The sequence below is a fragment of the Oryctolagus cuniculus genome, chromosome 15, assembly GCF_051225735.1.
Source record: "Oryctolagus cuniculus isolate XC-2025 breed Fujian yellow rabbit chromosome 15, ASM5122573v1, whole genome shotgun sequence".
Lineage (NCBI taxonomy): Eukaryota > Metazoa > Chordata > Mammalia > Lagomorpha > Leporidae > Oryctolagus > Oryctolagus cuniculus.
The window spans coordinates 90,882,560-90,902,904 of record NC_142881.1 but is presented as its reverse complement, the minus strand read 5'-3'; the positions used below and the strand labels follow the sequence as shown (position 1 = coordinate 90,902,904).

The 20,345-nt window shown below is 38.8% G+C and overlaps 1 long non-coding RNA gene and 1 pseudogene across 1 annotated transcript; one reads left to right on the top strand and one right to left on the bottom strand.

The window, feature by feature from the left end:
- Window positions 1-360: 360 nt before the first annotated feature.
- LOC100359069 (uncharacterized) lies at window positions 361-18,934 on the bottom strand. Its single transcript, XR_011382680.2, has 3 exons — window positions 18,779-18,934; window positions 2,225-2,452; window positions 361-1,121 (listed from the first exon to the last, which is right to left on the bottom strand). It is a non-coding gene; the product is annotated as an uncharacterized LOC100359069 (long non-coding RNA).
- LOC149122180 (N-alpha-acetyltransferase 50-like) lies at window positions 15,212-16,666 on the top strand (annotated as a pseudogene).
- Window positions 18,935-20,345: the final 1,411 nt, after the last annotated feature.

Sequence of the window (20,345 nt, the reverse complement as noted above, 5' to 3'; positions counted from 1 at the left end):
ACAAATTTGTGAACATAATTTATACAATGGGAATGTGTTAGTACTTAATTGCCAGTAGCTTATTCACTTAAAATGGTTTTATCATCTATGGGAATTTCATGCCCATACAAACATCTCTCCCTTGTAGAATCAGAAAAATCAATTCTTAAAAAAGCAAGAAAAAAATCCTGTCAATTTACAGAATGAAACTTTATAGAACTATATGTATATTATACCATGTCAAAATAATTAAACAGTGATGATTTATAATAAACTATTTTAGATAAGACAGTGTCCACATAGAGGGATACTGCATGATCAATTGATTCTAACATTCTGGAAAGAAATCTCAATTAAAGTATGATGTCAACCATGAAATAATGCTGAATAAGACAGAAGGAACAGAACATAATCATATGTAACATATATTTTATAATATATATAAACATTTATACTTCCTATAAATTGATACATAAAATGGGAATTAATTCAGGATCCAAAATTTTAAGGATAGTCCTTTAATATAAAATGACATTTCTCTCTAACCATGATGGTAATCTGATGTTTGTTTTACACATTGACACTTCATTTTATTTAAAAAAAATTATAAGCTCTGTTACTTACTGTGACAGGTGCAGAGACACATCCAGAAAAAGGTCAATAAAGAGACAGACACACACAGAGGTCTACCATGTGCTGATTTACTCCTCAATAACACAAATTGCTAGGATTGGTATGAACCAAAGTCAAGAACCAATGAATTAATACAAGTTTTCCTCTTGGGTGACAGGGACTCAATTCCTTGAGCCATCATCATTGCCTCCTAGGGTTTACATTATTCAGAAGCTGGTCAGGAACAGGGGCCAGGAACCAAACTCAGATACTGTAATGTGGGATGTGGTTATTATAAAATTGTTAATACTCTATGATCCTACTGAACATATCCTTGGCTTCCTTTTTATTTTTTTTTAACAGTAAAGACAGTGGAGTTTTCAATGGGGAAGTTATGTATTTTCTACCTGTATGATTAGAAATGTCTCTCTCTGAACAAAAACACATGTATAACAGCAGAGAGGTTTTCCTTCCTGTGGCACTTTTCTGAATCCAGGAACACAGCTCTGGCTACACACAGATTTGGGAGTCTGGGGAGAAAAGAGAAGCATTTGTCATGATTTTGCACACCATCTGTTACTTTGACAGGATGTCAATATTTCCCCCCTCACAACAGAAACTTGACCTGCAATTTTAGGTTGCCAGAACATCTCCTCACAACCCATATTGTGCTGATATCATATAATCCAGGTTTCTATGATCGAGTTTCCTACTTTATCAACATTTTGCCAAATATTATGAAGGTGCCTGATTACATTAATTTCATAGATGTCCACCCTCATTCTGAGTATTTATCCCCTCTTATTGAAGCATTTCATTCAAAATATTTTCAGTGAAGATTTTTATGTTGTAACGATTAAGAGAACTTGAATGTCTGAGTGTATTTTCATCATGTTCTCACTTGTGTTTGTATAGAAGATTTTATATTGCCCATAAAAGGATCATAAGGATCACATGTAGGCACACTTTTGACTGTACTCAAAACAAAATTGAGATTGTGTTGTAAATTATGGATTGTGTTTTACTTCTGGGCTTCTAAGTTTAGAGAGAGCACAGATTCTGGAAACTACTAACTCATTTGGGATGCAAACAATGATGTTATATAAATCACACAAAATATTGCCTGGTATAGTCCAGTTGTGAAAAAATGACAGAAATCATGCTCAAAGCTTTGAGATTTATGTACAACATATATTGAAGACTGAATGACATGCACAATTAAAAATGAAAATTGGAATAATATATACAAAGAGGTAAATAATGTCAATTCATAATTCAATTGTGTTCATAGTATATTAAAATAATGAGTACCTGCATCATATGTGATTAAGGATTTCAGAATGTAAGTAGAACATACTTAATATCTGTAGGTATATATTTTGATCTCTACTCATTAATTTTGTGTATTCTTTTTGCTCAGTTGCTGTATGAATAAATATGATCCAACCAAAAAAAATAAACCAGTAGCATATACATAATTACACTTTCTATACATGTTATCTCAGAATATGTATAATACCATATATTTTGAAGCTGAGATATGAAATGGGAATTTAAAAGCGTCACACTTAATCTTGTCTCAGTAATCTATCAGATCATCCGGTATGTGCTCAACATTGATACAGAATCTTACCTCTTTGAATGCAAGAGGCCATTCTATCATCTCTTCACTGATGACCAAGACTTGGTCATGTGGACTCTTGGAGGAAAACTCTCCGATTTTTACCAACAACTGAAGACCACCAGGAAAATTTCCAATGTTCTGGACATCATACTGTGCCATACGGTCTCTTGTTTCATGGAAGGATATGTCATCCCCAGCACTGTTAGTAAATTTTATTTTTTAAAAAAATGGATGAAGCTGAAGGACAAACATAATTGGAAAGAGGGAGAGAATTCAAAGGAGTGTCAGGGAGTGCAAATGTACTAAATAATCATTTTCCTCCTCCCTAACAGCTTTTAGATTTTTATAGAGGTGTGGGTTTTGTTTGGGTTGTCAGCATCACATAGGTTCAATTTGTAGATGATTTTTACTTCAAAAAACCCAATAGGGAGTATTTATTCCAGTCAGAAAAATTGTAGGATGTGTCCTAGAGGGTGACTAAGATATGGGATCTTTTGCAAGCTTCTTCATGGAATTTTGGTTGAGACTGTGGAAACTAACCCTAGCACTTCCATATGGGCACCGCATGGAGTTATATGTTAAATATCTTCACGGTGGTGGTGGATAAACAGGTATAGGCATATGTGTATACTATTTATAATTTAATATAATTGAATTAAATAATAATGTCTTTCAGTTAGGTTAATTAGAAATCCATGCAAAGATTTTTATAATAAATATTTTCTAAAAATTGGATATTGCTGATAGTTTAGGTAGGTCCAAACTTATACAATTCTATGATTTATATGTCCATATATTATAATATTTAGTTTGAATATGATGAACAGGGTATTTTTCTTTCTCCCTCTACCCATAGATTGTTTTATGTAGAAAATAGGCATATCTTTTGATGTTAGATAGTACATTGTATAAACAAAAACAAAATTTCAAAATCTGTTGGTGATAGTTAGGATATTATTAATGTGTGTTTTCCTTTACCTTCTGAGTCTCATGACACATGCTGTGGGATAAAATTAATGTCTTATTCTTTAAACATCTATTATTATATCTTCATTAAATTAGACAAATCCAAATAATCTATACTTTATCTTTGAAAGACCACTTGACAAAGTCACTTACTTTTTTTTAAGATTTATTTATTTACTTGAAAGTCAGAGTTACACAGAGAGAGAAGGAGAGGTAGAGATAGAGAGATCAGTCATCCATCTGCTGGTTCACTCCCCAATAAGCCACAATGGCCAGAGCTATACTGATCTGAAGCAAGGAGCCAGGAGCTTCTTCCAGGTCTCCTGTGCAGATGCAGAGGCCCACGGAATTGGGCCCTCTTCACTGCTTTCCCAGGCCATAGCAGAGAGCTGGATGGGAAGAGGAGCAGCCGGGACTAGAACCGGTGCCCACATGGGATGCTGGTGCTTCAGGCAAGGGCTTTACCCTGCTGTGCCACAGAGCCAGCTGCAGTCACTTACTTTTCTAAGTGACATCACTAGCAAAGTACAAATGGTATATCAAAGATGATTATTATATGTGAGCATAGAAATTATATGGAGAAGTGCTCTTCATGATATGAATTTTTACATATGTGTATTTTCCTTTATACAGGCTTTAAATTTATTTGATTGGTTCAACAAATTTGATAAATTTATTTTTCCCTTCTATGTGTAGGCAGGAAATTCTAAATATATTTTATAAATGGGTAATGGATTCAAATATACAGGCCTACAATCCAGACAAATTAATCTGTAACCCAAGGGGCATACTTTGTGCTTAGGTATATCCTCAGTGTTCTCATAGTTAACAATAGGGTGGCAGTCTTTGATCCCTGATGGTTGCAGATTTTCTAAAAGTAGTCATGCCTAATAACACTTGATTTCTCAAAATAAATATAGGTATTATCTGGAATCCATTTATATTTTCCCCCCAAAATTTCTCATAGAGGGAATAGTACACAGTGTTATGTATGTATGTATGTATGTATGTATATACACATACATATTCATATATATATATATATATGAAATAGTTGGTGTGAGATATGGTCCACAGGCCATATTTTCTGGTTTTGCATGCATTCCAAAGAAAATAATAGTTTTGATCAAGTTTTTCTTTTATGCTTTGTTACTAGTTGTATTAGAATATTTTACAGCATATCATCCTCCAATAGAAAATATTGTTATAGGCCGCCATTGTGGCATAGCAGATTAAGCTTCCACCTGTGATGCTGGCATCCCGTATTCACACCAGTTTGAGACCTGGCTGCTCCAGTTCTGATCCAATGCCCTGTTAATGTGCCTGGGAAAGCAACAGAAGGTGGCGCTAGTGCTTGGGTCCCTTAAACCATATTGAAGACCCAGAAGAAGCACCAGTTCCTGGCTTTGGCCTGGCATCGCCCCAGCCACTGGGGCCATTTGGGGAGTGAATCAACAGATGGAAGATTCTCTTTCTCTCTCTCCCCTCTTCTTCTGTCCTTCCTCTTCTCTCTGTAAATATTTGAAATAAATAAAACATAAATCTTTAAAAAACATTGTGATGTCGCTGCAGAATTTGAATTCCTAGTCTATCTTCAGAATTCTTCAAATACAAATAATAATTACAGTGATATAAATAATTAGAGGGATGTGAAAAAACATTTTCTATTATTCTGGATCTTAATGATCTTGACATAAAAGCAATCAGATGCCATCAGGTGCTCAATACATGTCCTGTTCTGGGGGTATATTTACCTGCCAGGGAAGAAGCATAGGCTGGGCTATATCTCCTGGCGATCCTGCTTCTGCTTTCTCCAAAAGTATGTTATGGAGGACATGGGCAACTGCATACACTGCATTGTAGACCAAATAACTGGAGTCAGATATGGTCATCATGTCAATGTCTCCAGGGAAAAACTCAGTGGAAGCATTTGGTGGGCACACTCCAATTTTTCCACAAAGTGACCCAGCAGGTGAACAGCCAAAAATGTGGAGCCACAGTTTACTGAGGTAGAAGTCTTCTGGGTACTGGGAAGGGTTCACTGTCTTTAGGAAATGTTTGAAGCCAGGGATTTCTCCCTCGTGGGGAGAAAATGAGAAGCCTCCGTGCAAAGAATGTAGCATATGGTATGTCTCATGTACAACAATATCCCACTTTGCTGCCATGACCCACACCTTTCCTGTGGTTAAAAAGTATGGTCCTGCAATGTCCACATTGATGAGGCTACTTACTTCTCCATATAGTATATGGACATTTGCAGATGAACTTCTGAGCCTAGTCAAGAAACTGATATCAGTTGATGCAAACATTCTCTTAGTGGCAGGGAGTTTCACTTCGAAGGCCACACAGAGACCTTTTTTAACCATCTCTGCTTTGAGATCTTGAAGGAACCACTCTCCTTTCATATCATCAGATACAAAGAGTGCCACCCAGGTCCAGCCAAAATACAGCAACAAGGAGATCATTCCATAAACTAGAGAACTATCATTGATAGCCATCTGATAGAGAGATGGAAACTGGTCTTTGTCATTTAGCATGGGATCAAAGGGGCCATATGTTAGCTGAAAGCAAAAATATAATTATCATAACTATAATTTCAGTGGCATATGGAATTATCTCTGTTGGGGAGGGTGAAAGATATTTGTTAAAGAGAAGTATGTGAGCAGAATATTATTGGGTACAAGGAGACTGCTGTGGAGATAATGCAGTTCTCTCATTCTACACACAGAAAAAACATTCCCAAAGTCAACCACTTTCAGAAGAAATGAATTCATCATTCATAATATTAAAAATGCATGAGATCCTTATGTGTTCTTAATGTCCTGCAGTGGAAATGCATTTACTTTGGGTGCAGTATCACTAAGATAGTTGTCTTTTCTGTATTATCACCCTGTGAGACTTGTGGACCAGAGCCTACTCCCCCAGCAACCAGTATGAGATGTAAACTCCAACAGAGAAATAAATCTTTAGTGCGTTATTCTCTTAATCCTTTGGAGTTAACTTAGTTTTACACAATAACATAATTTGTTATGAAGAACACAATAAATTTCCATCTTTGATTTTTGGTAAAATAGTTGTCAAGCCCCACATTTTCCTATGCCGCTGTGATCTGTGTTTGGCAGTAATATGGACGTTGGAAGGCAGTAGTGGTGGCTTGATTTAATTAAGTTACTTATACCCATATGGGAGACCTGGATTAATTTCCTGGATTCCAGATTCTGTGATAGCCAGCTAAACAAGCATCATGGTATTTGTTGAGTAAACTAGTTATTGCAATGTTTCTGGCTGCCCTTGTCTTTCTGCTTCTCAAACAAAAACAATTTGTGATATGAGGAGTTGTAAATGAAGCATTTACTGTTAGACCTGTGAAGAAATCTGCATTGGTAGATAGTAAGTCAGAATTGGGTAGACAGTCAATGAACACTACTCTAACTACTTAACCTCAATCACTCCTTAGTATCTTTGGGGAGATCTGATTTTCAATGTTGTATTTTTTTTTCCTTGTTGGTCTCAACATTTTATTTTTTTTAACTTTTATTTAATGAATATAAATTTCCAAAGTACAGCTTATGGATTACAATGGCTTCCCCCCCATAACGTCCCTCCCACCCGCCACCCTCCCCTTTCCTGCTCCCTCTCCCCTTCCCCTCACATCAAGATTCATTTTCAATTCTCTTTATATACAGAAGATCAGTTTAGTATATATTAAGTAAAGATTTCAACAGTTTGCACCCACATAGAAACACAAAGTGAAAAATACTGTTTGAGTACTAGTTATAGCATTAAATCACAATGTACAGCACATTAAGGACAGAGATCCTACATGAGGAGTAAGTGCACAGTGACTCCTGTTGTTGACTTAACAAATTGACACTCTTATTTATGGTATCAGTAATCACCCTAGGCTCTTGTCATGAGTTGCCAAGGCTATGAGAATGGCTCACATTCAGAAATCCACCAACAACAGATGCTGGCGAGGATGTGGGGAAAAGGAACACTAATCCACTGTTGGTGGAAATGTAAACTGGTAAAGCCACTATGGAAGTCAGTCTGGAGATTCCTCAGAAACCTGAATATAACCCTACCATTCAACCCAGCCATCCCACTCCTTGGAATTTACCCAAAGGAAATTAAATTGGCAAACAAAAAAGCGGTCTGCACCTTAATTTTTTTTTTTTGACAGGCAGAGTGGACAGTAAGAGAGAGAGACAGAGAGAAAGGTCTTCCTTTGCTGTTGCTTCACCCTCCAATGGCCTCCGCAGCCGGCGCTCTGTGGCTGGTGCACCGCGCTGATCCGATGGCAGGAGCCAGATACTTATCCTGGTCTTCCATGGGGTGCAGGGCCCAAGTACTTGGGCCATCCTCCACTTCACTCCCTGGCCACAGCAGAGAGCTGGCCTGGAAGAGGGGCAACCGGGACAGAATCCAGCGCCCCGACCAGGACTAGAACCTGGTGTGCTGGCACGCTAGGCAGAGGATTAGCCTAGTGAGCCATGGCGCCGGCCACCTTAATGTTTATTGCAGCTCAATTCACAATAGCTAAGACCTGGAATCAACCTAAATGCCCAGCAACAGTAGACTGGATAAAGAAATTATGGGATATGTACTCTACAGAATACTATACACCAGTAAAAAAAAATGAAATCCGGTCATTTGCAACAAAATGGAGGAATCTGGAAAATATTATGCTGAGTGAAATAAGCCAGTCCCAAAGGGACAAATATCCTATGTTCTCCCTGATCATTGACAACTAACCGAGCACCAAAAAGGAAACCTGTTGAAGTGAAATGGACACTATGAGAAACAGTGACTTGATCAGCCCTTGCCCTGACTGTTGATGAACAACTTCAATGTTGTATTTAAGGGAACCAGATAGCTAGGTCTTTGTGTCTCCACACCTAACAATCTTTTGCTTGTGCATACCTCTGTAGATAGCCCTATCCTATGATAGAATATTCCCCTTTGATACGGATAGCTCCTTTGAGGCACAGAGCTCCGAGTGTTCTACAGTCAATATTCCTCGATGGATGTATTGGCACTAGAAAGTAATCTGAGTGAAGGATCTCCATATCCATCCCTCATTCCCTTTCTTACTCTCCTTTCATCTGTTAATAATTTCACAATGCTGGAGATTCCTGGGTATCTGTTTTAAACCATGGTGGGATGTGTACAGTTGGCTTCCACATTTCCCATTCATCAGAGGTGAGAAAATGGTAATGAGGGAGATTCAAGTATTTCTCTACAGAATTCACAGCACATTTACCTGTGGGATTTTGTAGAGCTCCAACAGCGTTCCAATTTCAGCAGAACATGCTCTGTACTTCCAGCAATAATTGCAACTGATTTTTCTTGTGTCTGGCCAGTGTAATTAGGGAGAAGTATATAGTCTCCAGAAAGCCAACTCAGAGTGCTCCACAAGGTGAACTGGTCACTGGGAAAGGCATTGTAGAACTGGAAGCCCAAAGACAAATTGGGGAGTAGGTGGCTGTCTTTATTGATCTCCTGGATGGCAAAGTGAAAGGTCAGCACATACTGCTAGTTCTTCCACAACCACCTAGGTAGAGGGGCAGCATTACAGAGAAGGGTCAGATCATGGACTTCAGGGAAGACCCCCAACCAAGCCCTGAAGTTGCAATGGGCATACTCAGGCTTCCATTCAGTGGTCCTCCAGCCCTGGCACATCGAAATGGCAGGACTTAGGTTCCAAGATCTCTGGAAGATCTTGAAATGGCATTTTGATTCCTGTGAAAGTGTGTCATGCATACACTCATCTTCATTAACTCTTTAAAAAAATCTTTATTGATCAAAGTATGGGAACCCATCTCTCCTTAAAGACAGAAACTAAGGTGAAATAATTTTTTATTTTCTTTTTGTTCTTGGAATAGTTTAAATGATATCTACGTTACTAGTTGTTCAAACACTGGGAAGTGGTATCCTCTCTAACCATACAGAGTCATTTTTCAGGGTGACAACCTAAAATTTTATATGGTATTATATCAACTCCTGGGGAATGCAGATTTGCTAAATTACATTTACCTTGGAAATAAGCATTTGATTCAGGACTTCTAATTCATTGTTAGAGAACTCATGACATTCACTTAGTTTATAATTTTTTCTCTGTGCTGAATTATCCTCATCAACTCACATTTTATGCTTGAAAGTTCTCTGAATTTTTCTAGGTATCTTCACCAAAATCATGAGCTCCTAGAATTTAATAAGAGTGGCCGGTGCCACGGCTCACTTGGCTAATCCTCCACCTGTGGTGCCGGTACCCCGGGTTCTAGTCCCAGTTAGGGTACCAGATTCTGCCCAGTTGCTCCTCTTCCAGTCCAGTTCTCTGCTGTGACCCGGGAAGGCAGTGGAGGATGGCCCAAATGCTTGGGCCCTGCACCTGCATGGGAGACCAGGAGGAAGCACCTGGCTCCTGGATTTGGATCAGCACAGCACACCAGCTGTAGCGGCCATCTGGGGATGAACCAATGGAAGGAAGACCTTTCTCTGTCTCTCTCTCTCTCACTAACTCTGCCTGTAAAAAAAAAAAAAAGGAATTTAATAAGAGCAATCACACTCTATGTCTCCAAGAGAATGGACATCCTATCATTCTCAGAATGATTCTTTTGTTTTTTTTTTCCCCTTATAATTGGTCTGAGTATCTTCTAATTTTTTATATTCATCTATAATTTGAATTTATTAAAACTTCTTAATAAATTTTTGTGATGCTATACATATTTATCCAATCATACTTTATTTCATCTGCATTGATTGTTATGTTTTGATGGGATTAATAATAATGTGTGATGAAATTTGTATTAAATTTTCATGAAATATTTTTATATAGTTCCCAAATGACGGAGTTTTTTATTTAAGAAAAATTAGTTTTTCTATTGTAACAAATCTTGTGTATGTTATTTCTACATATAGAACTTGAATTTTTCTACTTTTGATTAAAGAAATTTTGCCTTTATATAACTGCTTGAACCAGAAAGATTTTTAGTTCCTATTGCAATCTTGTTATACCCTAAGTATATCCAGAGCAAAAGTTAGACTATTGAGAACTACCCAGTGTTTAATTTAATTTAGTTGAAGGATAAATTAAGACCATTAGTAGTTTTATCTTATTGTGATGATTTTTCTTTTTGTAGGAAAAGTTTTTATTCTCCTCTATGCTATTTGTAGCTCTTGCTGTCAACCAGAAGAAGATGAACATAATTCTTTATTTCCCTAGTAGAAGCATGCTAAGTGTTAAACTTTCGATCCTGCACAAATATGATAGAAAATCTGTAGGAATTATCAGCTTCAAAGTGAAATTTGTAGGATTATTTTTCATATTCTACTAAAGCCCTGATTTATGTTGCATTACCAGTATTCGTTACTATTATTTCCACAACATATAATAAATTTAACCTAACAAAATGAGGAATTCTCCAATTACCATGATCCTCATTTCATCTTAACAGAAATTCAGAATATAAGAAATTTTCTTCCAAGATCTAGAATATAGCATTCCATTCTTTTATCACCTGCAGAGTTTCTAATGAGAATTCTGCTGTTAGACTATGGGATTTTCCTTGATACATAGCTTTATATGGGTTAGGTCTCTACAGCATCCTGCTGCTCTTTCACTGTTACTGTTGGCTCTATAAGTCTTGGAGCCACCTATGCTTTTCCTGCAGGGTCTGATGAAGGCTCTATCTCCATTCCACTGCTACAAGACCAATGCTGCCAGTACACAGTCCCAGCATAATCTGTTTTTACTTTGCTACATGGATAAGATACCTATCCTGTCTTGCAGATCCAGGGTTGTGACTGTTAGCATTACAATCCTCAAAGTCATTTCTATGTAATCTTCAGAGTCAGGGGAAATCTTGTCTACACTTCAGAGTTCCAGACTGACACCTGTCAATCCCCATGATGACCTGTATTCACTCTTTAGGAACTGAGCAACGTCTCCTTTTATATTTACAAGAGATAGGGCTGAGGATTTTGGTGCTGTAAGTCCCAGTGTTACTACTCAGTATTACTTCCCATTCACATCACTAAGTTGCAGGTCCACAACTATCAGTTCCAGAAGCACCTGCATCACTCAGGCTTGTCTGGAGACATAGTAGGACAGCCCTTCAAGTGCATAACAGACTAGGAATGTGGCTACTGTCACCACAAGCCTTAGTGAAAATTACATACAAGTCTCTGGGGTCTGAAGACACACATCTTTGGAAGCTCTCATCCATTAGAAAGTACGATCACTACCTCAATGAACTGCAAGAGACAGGACCATTGTGGGACTCAGAGAATTACTGATATTGATTAGACCAGAAAAGATCCTTTGGAGGTTAGAGTTCTGGGGTTACCTACAAATAAAATCAAAGAAACTACACAAGTGGAACCCTGTTTTCCCATGAAAGGTACTCCATAAATTAGAAACTGTTCAATTACATGTGCAGATGTCCACGTAGGTACATGATGCAAGTGAAGAGGCAAAGAAGCATGGAACCTCCAAAAGAACACAATAGCTCTCCAAAAGTAGATTCTAATGTGAAAGAAATCTATGATTTCCTGAAAAACAATTCAAAATAATAATCCAATGAATATTAATGAGATAAAAGCAAATATAGTCAACTCAGAGAAACAAGAAAAACTGTGCATGATATGAATTAGAACTATGAAATGGAGAAAAAATAATTACAAAGAGTCAATAAGAGGGACTGGCACCGTGGTATAGTGGGTAAAGCTGCCACCTGCAGTGCCAGCATCCCATATGGACGGCGGTTCGTATCGAGCTGCTCCACTTCTGATCCAGCTCTCTGCTATGGCCTGGGAAAGCAAGAGAAGATCGCCCAAGTCCTTGGGCCCCCGCAGCTGTGTGGGAGACTGGGAAGAAGTTCCTAGCTCCTGGCTTCTGATCAGCACAGCTCCAGCCATTGCGGCCATCTGGGGAGTGAACCAGTGGATGGAAGACCTCTCTCTCTCTCTGCCTCTCCTTCTCTCTGTGTGTAACTCTGACTTTCAAGTAAATAAATAAATCTTTAAAGACAGATTTTTTTAAAAAGAGTAAATAAGAAATTTTGGAGATAAAAGGTTCTATCATACAATTTAAAAAAAGGACAATTGAGAAATTCACCAACAAAATAGGCTAATTCAAAGAAAGAATTTCTGATCCTGAGAACTTGAATTTGAAATAAGAAAGTCAAAAATAAAAAGAAGCTATCTTTTTTTGAGGGTAGATTTTATTTTATTTTTTGAAAGTTTTTATTTAATGAATACAAATTTTCATATGTATAGCATTTAGGGATATAGTGTTTCTTCCCCCCATTCCTGCCCTCTCACACCCACTCCCATCCCATCTGCCACTCCCTCTCCCATCCTGTTTTCCATTGATTCATTTTTAATTTTTATCTTCGGAAGACCAACTTTAGACTAAGTAGAGATTTTAACTATTTGCACCCACACAGACACACAAAGTATAAAGCATAGTTTGAAGACAAGTTTTACCACTGATTCTCATAGTACACCTCATTAAGGACAGATGTCCGACATGGGGAGCAAGTGACTCCTGTTATTGATTTAACAACTGACACTCTTATTTACGATGTCAGTGATCACCTGAAGCTCTTGATGTGAGCTGCCAAGGCTGTGGAAGCCTTTTGAGTCCACAAATTCTGTCAGTTTTTAGAAAGGGTCATATACAAAGTGGAAGTTCTTTCCTCTCTTCAGAGAAAAGTACTTCCTTATAAGAAAGTATCTTAAACAAGGAAACCTAAGGAACATGTGTAATTTCACTAGGTGAACAAATATTCCTATCATGGTGATGTCTGAAGGAGAATAGATGGAAAAGGACATTAAGAAACTACTGAATGAAATAATTGTTGAAAACTTCCTAAGTCTTGAAGGAAATGTGAACAACCAAATATAGGAAGCTCAAAAGACCCCATCCAGAGTCAACAAATATAGACTTTCTACAAGGCATATTTCAGACAAAAGTCTAAAGTCTTGGCAAAACTCAAGGTTAGTGCAAGATCCTCAAAGACAGATCAACATGTCAAGTTATGTATCAAGGAAAACCTAATAGTCTAACAGCAGAATTCTCATCAGAAACCCTACAGGTGTGAAAATAATGGAATGATATATTCAAGATCATGAAAGAAAAGATCTTTCAATACTACATCTGGCAAAACTATCTTTTAAAAGTGAAGCAGAAATAAGACTTTTGCAAGATAAGTAAAAGTTGAGAGAATTCATAACCTCCAGACCGTCCCTAGAGGAAATCCTGAAGGGAGCCCTACATTAGCAGTAAAAGGATTGCTTCCCAGAACAAGGTGGGTGGATGCTGCAGATGTGCTGTGACCACTGATGAATTTTGTCTGAGGAAGGACTTTATGGTCTGCCCTAACTTTGAGTCTGGGCTGGAGAGCTGGTGGGGGATAGGGTGCACAATTAGCGTGAATGGAGGGTGTGTTTCTGCCCTCCTGGACCCCCACCAAAGCACCAGACTCAGCTTGCCAAGTGGAGCAACAACTGACTTCTGTTGGGCGGGCGGCGTGCTCTGAGAATTGGATGCCTTGCTTCCTAAATGGGGAAGACTGCAGGGAAGAGAGAAGGTCCCCTGAATGCTGTGACTATGGGAATCTTGTAGCCTGCGACTGTAGGAATCCTTTTATTGTGTGAGTTCTGCATAGGCTAGGAAACTCAGAAGGGTGTGGAATGTGACTGAGTCCATGGGCAATCACTCTATCTGATTCCAGAAGCACAGAATTTCCTGGGTCCTTGGGAGGGAACTCCTGTAGGGGTCAGCAATGACACTACAGAGTACATAGACCCTTTGTGTGATTTGTGTACATGCATGGGTCATGTGCACAGGCATAGTTAGCCTACTTTCAGCAGTTGGTTCACCTTGATGTAGAGGATTGAGGCTGTGAACACACCAGCAGCACGATCACACCCTCTCCCTGCCGGTGACAGAGGATATCTATGATACCCAACTTGAATGTCACTCTGGACTCTTGTCTCACCCAAAAATTCTAGCCAGAGTACCTAGACCCCACCCAGCTCACACACTGTGTATCTACTGAAGGAGCAGGAATTCCATTAAGCCACAGAGGTCCATTTACAAAAACAAAGCCCTCAGAGGAGTTACCAATGAAGGTTTCCCCAGACGCATCAAAAATAAATGTAGAAGTACAAGAAGAGTGAACAAATAAGAAAATATGACTCCCCAAAGGGAGCAAAATAATACTTTAATGTTATACTGTGAAGACCGGGAGGGATATTTACAAAAATAGCCATATGAAATAATTACCTATGAGTAGTAATCTTGAACGCAAAAATACTAAATTCTCCAATTAAATTAAACAGACTGGCAAAATGGATTAAAAAACATGACCCATCTATGCTGCCTACAAGAAACACACATCACAAAACACACATACACACAAACTGAAAATTAAAAGACAGAAACAAGATATTCCATGAAGATGGCAATTTAAAAAGCAGCAATGGCTATAATAATATCAGACAAAGTAAATTTTAACAAGGTAACTCTTAGACTCACAAAGTCATTATGCAATGATTAAGGGATCAGTTCAACAGAAAGATGTGGCTATAGTAAATGGCTATGCACCAAATGCTAAGGCACCCAGCTATTCAAAACAAATGTTAATGGATCTAAAGGGAGATAGACTCACTACAATGATAATGGAAAACTTCAACTCCCCACTTTCAACAAGGGACAGATTACCTGGACAAAAATCAACAAAGAAACAATAGAGCTAATCTACACTATTGAACAAGTGGATCTAACTGATATCTACAGAAGATTTCATTTCATAGCTTCAGAATCACATTCTTTTCATCAATGCATGGAACATTCTCTAGGACAAACCATATGCTTGACCATAATACAAAGTTCAGCAAATATAAAAAAATTGAAATCATACCATGTATCTTCTCTGAGCACAAAGGGAAAAACATCCATAAAGTAACAAAGTAAGAAACTCTGGGCCCTGATTGCATGTGTGGAGGCATGCAGGTACTCTCATGGTAGCACACCTCCTACCCCTTCTAGAGGCTTACAGCCCTCCTCAGTTCTCTGGGTCTCCATCACTGACTCATCTCCCTTCTGTAAGTGACTAAGTCAGGTTGTGGGGTTGAGTGGCCTTATCCTAGGGTGCTGAGAGCTCTGGGAAGCAGTAATGATAGCACTGGTAGAAGCAGAAACAACAATCACAGCAGACAAAGAAGACAAGAGAGTTGGGAGATATGATACCACACATTATTATTATTATTATTATTATTATTATTATTTAAGGATTTATTTGTTTGACCTACAGAGTTACAGAGAGAGAAAGCAAGAGAGTGCACTATGTTCCATTTGCTGTTTCATTCCTCAAAAAGCCACAAGAGTCAAGGCTGGGCCAGGAGGAAGGCAGGATCCAGGAGCAATTATCCTGGGTCTCCTACATGGGTGCAAGGGCCCAAACACTTGGACCATCTTCTGCTGCCTCCCCAGGCACAATAGCAGAGAACTGGATCAGAGGTGGAACAGCCATGTCTTGAACCAGTGCACATATGTGATGCTGGCACTTCAGGTAGCAGCTTAACCCACTGCATCACAGTGCTGGTCCCTACACCACACAATATTAAACGGTTGGAGAGAATGAACTAAGTCATATTTTCATCCAGCTACAATGACAAGATCTACAAGGATTTTCTGGAGGTTGGACAGCTATCAAAATTTGCCCATTTCAATGATATTGCTGTAGATGCGATATGCTGTAGGGTAGATCATTCCCAGAATCAGAAGAGGCTTTTCATCATGATACTAGGATGTCTCACACTTCACCAAAGGCGAGCAATAGAGAAAAAATGTTAAATCATGACTTAAGCATCTGTTAAAAAGATGGCATTTTTGATAGCATTTCATTTTATGTCCAGATCAACAATGAGTCAGTTGACTTGTACAGGAAATTTGGCTTTGAGATTACTAAGACAAAGGAGAATTACCGTAAGAGGATAGAGCCAGGGGCTGGCACTGTAGCATGACAGGTAAAGCCACCGCCTGTAGTGCTGGCATCCAATATGGGCACCAGTTTGAGTCCTGGCTGCTCATCTTCTGATCCAGCTCTCTGCTATGGCCTGGGAAAGCAGTAGAAGATGGCCCAAGTCCTTGGGCCCCTGCACCCATGTAGGAGACCTGGAATAAGCTCCTGGTTCCTGGCTTTGGATCAGCACAGCTCCAGCCATTATAGCCATCTGAAGAGTAAACCAGTGGATGGAAGATCTCTCTCTCTCTCTCTCCCTCTGTCTCTCTCTCTCCCCCTCTGTGTCTCTCTCTCTCTCTCTCTCTCTCTCCCTTCCTCTCTGTAACTCTGTCTTTCAAGCAAATAAATAAATATTTAAAAAAGGATAGAGCCAGAAAATCATCACATGCTACAGAAAAACCTCAATGTCCCTTCTGGTCGTAATGTAGATGTGCAAAAAACAGACAATTGAACCAATTACAAATGAACTTTAGTTTTCCTGCAACACCAGCATCCTATGTTGAAGTACTTGGAGTCTTGACTGCTTCACTTCCAATCCAGCTTCCTGCTAATGCACCTGGACAAACAGTTCAGGATGGCCCAGTACTTGGGCTCCTATGTGGGGGACCAGGTTGGAGTTCTAGGCTCCTGGCTTCAACCTGACCCTGCCCTTACCACTATGGCCACTTGGGCAGTGAGCCACTGGATAAAACTTCTCTCTCTCTATCTCTCCATCTGTCATTCTGTTTTTCAACTAAATAAGTAAATAAATTAATCAATAAATCTTTTTTCAAAAACCCAGTCACATGACTCTTATCTCACATATTTTTGGATATGAAGATGGAAATCTGATTTATCAGCAAGTATTTGGTCAGTAGTACCAAAAACTCAATGAAAGAGCATATCCCAGGGTCCTAGAATTTTCCCTAATTATGTGAGAAGTATGCAAACTTTATTAAATAAAAATTAGCATTTGTATATTACTTTATTACTTGTCATCACAGAAACATTAGCAGCATCCTAAATACCCAAAACTGGGTAAACAAACATGGGTTATGTACAGAAAGTGAGATTTAGTAGGCATGGAAACAATAACATCCATAAGTTATAGGAAAATGTTTTTGTGATATACTGTCAGGTATGGAAGCCCCTTTGAGGAAGAATTGAGTCTGAGTACACATCAGGATTTGCCCAGGTATAGGCTTAGAATATTCTAGGATGTGAGAAACACATGGTGACTGTCCCACTTCTGTATAGAATGAGGATGGCCAGATAAATCTTGGGCTGGAGGACAGGAGGCAGAGTAAAAAATTTGTAGTCTAATTTTGTGGTATATATGAAGGCTTTCACCCTGTGCTCCTGAATAAGGCCTTACTTTCCCTAAACAGAGTACCTGACATTAGAGATCCCTTCATCTTCAGATCATCATATCTTGTCTCCATATCTCTGAGCAAATACAATCAGTAGCTACCACATATCCAGAGGATTCAAATGAATGAAATGTTTTACATAAAATGTTCTATTTTATACTTTGGTAAATAGAGAAAATAAGAGATGAGGAAACTTAAAATGATACATCAAGAAGTGACAGATAATGTGAAGGTACAGGTTAGGAATGACTACAAGACTGCAATTATTCCTCAAAAATTAGCATTCACCCTGTCATGTAAAGCAACCTGGTGGTAACAAGTGTCAAATTCCAAAAGAAACTTACAAGAAAAGACCAACACGCTTAAACAGATGGTATACTGTCCCCCAGTTCCCAGACACATGAGCAGGTAGTTTTCTTGAACGTTTGAGAATCACACTCTACTGTTGTAACCAATAAGGTATGCAGAGACAGATTGTCTGCTGCCAACCCATTCATCAAGCATAATTGCAGTAACCCAGTTATCAGCAGCACATGCTACACAGGTGTGAAGCCCAGAATGAATGCAGTTTTGCTGTTGTTCTTGGAGAAATAAATCAGTAGGAACCCAGAGACAGCCAGCAACTACTTTTGGAAGATGATTCCCTTTCTTCTCATTTTCAGGATCAAGGACCCAAATACCTCCAGTAAGACCCAATTTTTGATCAATGGTGGGACAGGGTCTGATAGGGTGGTAGATCTCAGACATCTATGGCTTCTGTTTCAGGCACATTTGAACAATGGCTATGTCAGCAGAGACAACAGAGTGAGCCCCCTTGTTCCTAACATCGAACTCAACTAAGGTTCTCTGTGTTTCAGGATTCCTATGTACCCCTTCCATGAGTGCTAGCAGTAGGGATACTGTGGTTCCAACACTCTCACTCATTATAAGAACACAATGCTTGATCAGAGATATCTTGTCAATGCAGCAGGCACAAAAATACTGATTATTCTCTTCTGCCTCTAAAGGATTGGAAAACAAATAGAAAATAAAAAGTTGTGTATGGAGAAAGAAGGTGGAGGACTTCAGCCTTTATTCACTGCATCATCTACATTTCTCCTCCTCTTTCCACACTTTTCAGAATTCTCAAGAGGGATTGAAAATACACAGGCACAATCATGGCTGCACATGAAGGCATAACCACACTTTACACTTACACACATCCTTGAACTTACCAAGATGCAGCCACTTTATAGTCAGGCTTCAATAAAAAAGATAACCGGGTCATGTCTCTTTCCACTTCCATGTAGTAAAGGGGGAAAAACACACCCAGCACAAGCTCTCCATTTCTGTAGACACTTGGCTTCAGGTATGTACGGCAGCTTTTATCAGTGATGACCCGTGAAGTGTGTAAAGGGTATAGGAGTAGGAAGAAAAAAATCAGAGACAATGACATGTCAATGTCTTCCCAAGCCATACCCAAAGCCTGCAGTTTCAGCTGAGATGAGGAGAACATGGGGATGGACCAGTTATAAAGGCTCATCATGCAGCAGAGAGAATTAATCTCTTTGTAGGGCATAGCTAATTCCCAGCATTGCTGTATGCCCTCAACATGTACAAAATGTGTGTCAGTCTCATGATCTAGACAAGGGAACAGCAGCTAGAAGCAGAATGGAAACATTTATAAGGAAGATACATGGCTGTGACCTTGCTCTTAATGTCCCTCTGATCAGAACTGCTCTGGCTTGATGTATTTTTTGTTTCCTTTCAACTCACCCATTAACTCAAGATCACCTGCATGAGGCTTTGCACCTGTCACTCTCAATTATGAGGAAAAACACTTCAGAAAAACACATTTTTGATTGCTCAAACCCTCTGGCATTTTTTATTTCATCATGGTCTGACAAGCCCTTGGGATCCACAGTATCCTAGGAGAGCATCTATGTTACACTATGTGAACAAGGGGACAAATACAGTTGTGCCAATAGATGGGTTTGAGGGATTTGGCAGATTTAGAAAGAATTGCTATTGGAATAAACACTCAGTAATGCACCATTGCATGTGATGGTTCAGCAACAAAATGACCACATCAGTCATAGATGACCCTAGGTGCAGTGCAGGAAGTTTGTTTATTACTGTGTCTAATAGGATAGCAATATCCTGCTAGAAAAACAGGCTTCATGATTTATAAGCAAGTGGGCTACGATCCACAGAGGGGTAGGAGTTCATTTTCCATATCTACCAATCCGTCAGCCAGAGGCTTTTGCCATACAAAATTCTGGAAGCACCATGCTCTCCACATCAATGGATTCAATATAAAAACTGAAAGAAAACATATTATTTTTCAATTACTTATTTCCTGTTGTCATATCTATTTTCTCATCCCTCTTTATGAGAAAACAATCTCAATAAACTTTTCTTACAGGTATATTTTCATTTCAAAATGGATAGCTTTACATGGATTTATGGTTATAGAAGAGTGATTTGATATTTGTACACTTGTAGACTGGTTCAGTCCAATTATTTGCCATGTGATTTACCTCACATCTTTATCACTTCCTGTACTGACAACACTTACAGCCTACTGTATCAACACTTTTCAGTAACATGTTATTAACTGTTTCTCAAAACTGTGTTTCTCGTAATGTCTGATAGTTCACTTGAACTCATTGGCCTTGACCAATCTTGATCCTTGTGATCAATATCTCCTGACTTCCCCACCTCCCAGTGTTGGTAATCACCAAACTCTTATTTCTGTGGGATTGACATTGGACAATATACACATGAAATGAAAAAATGTAC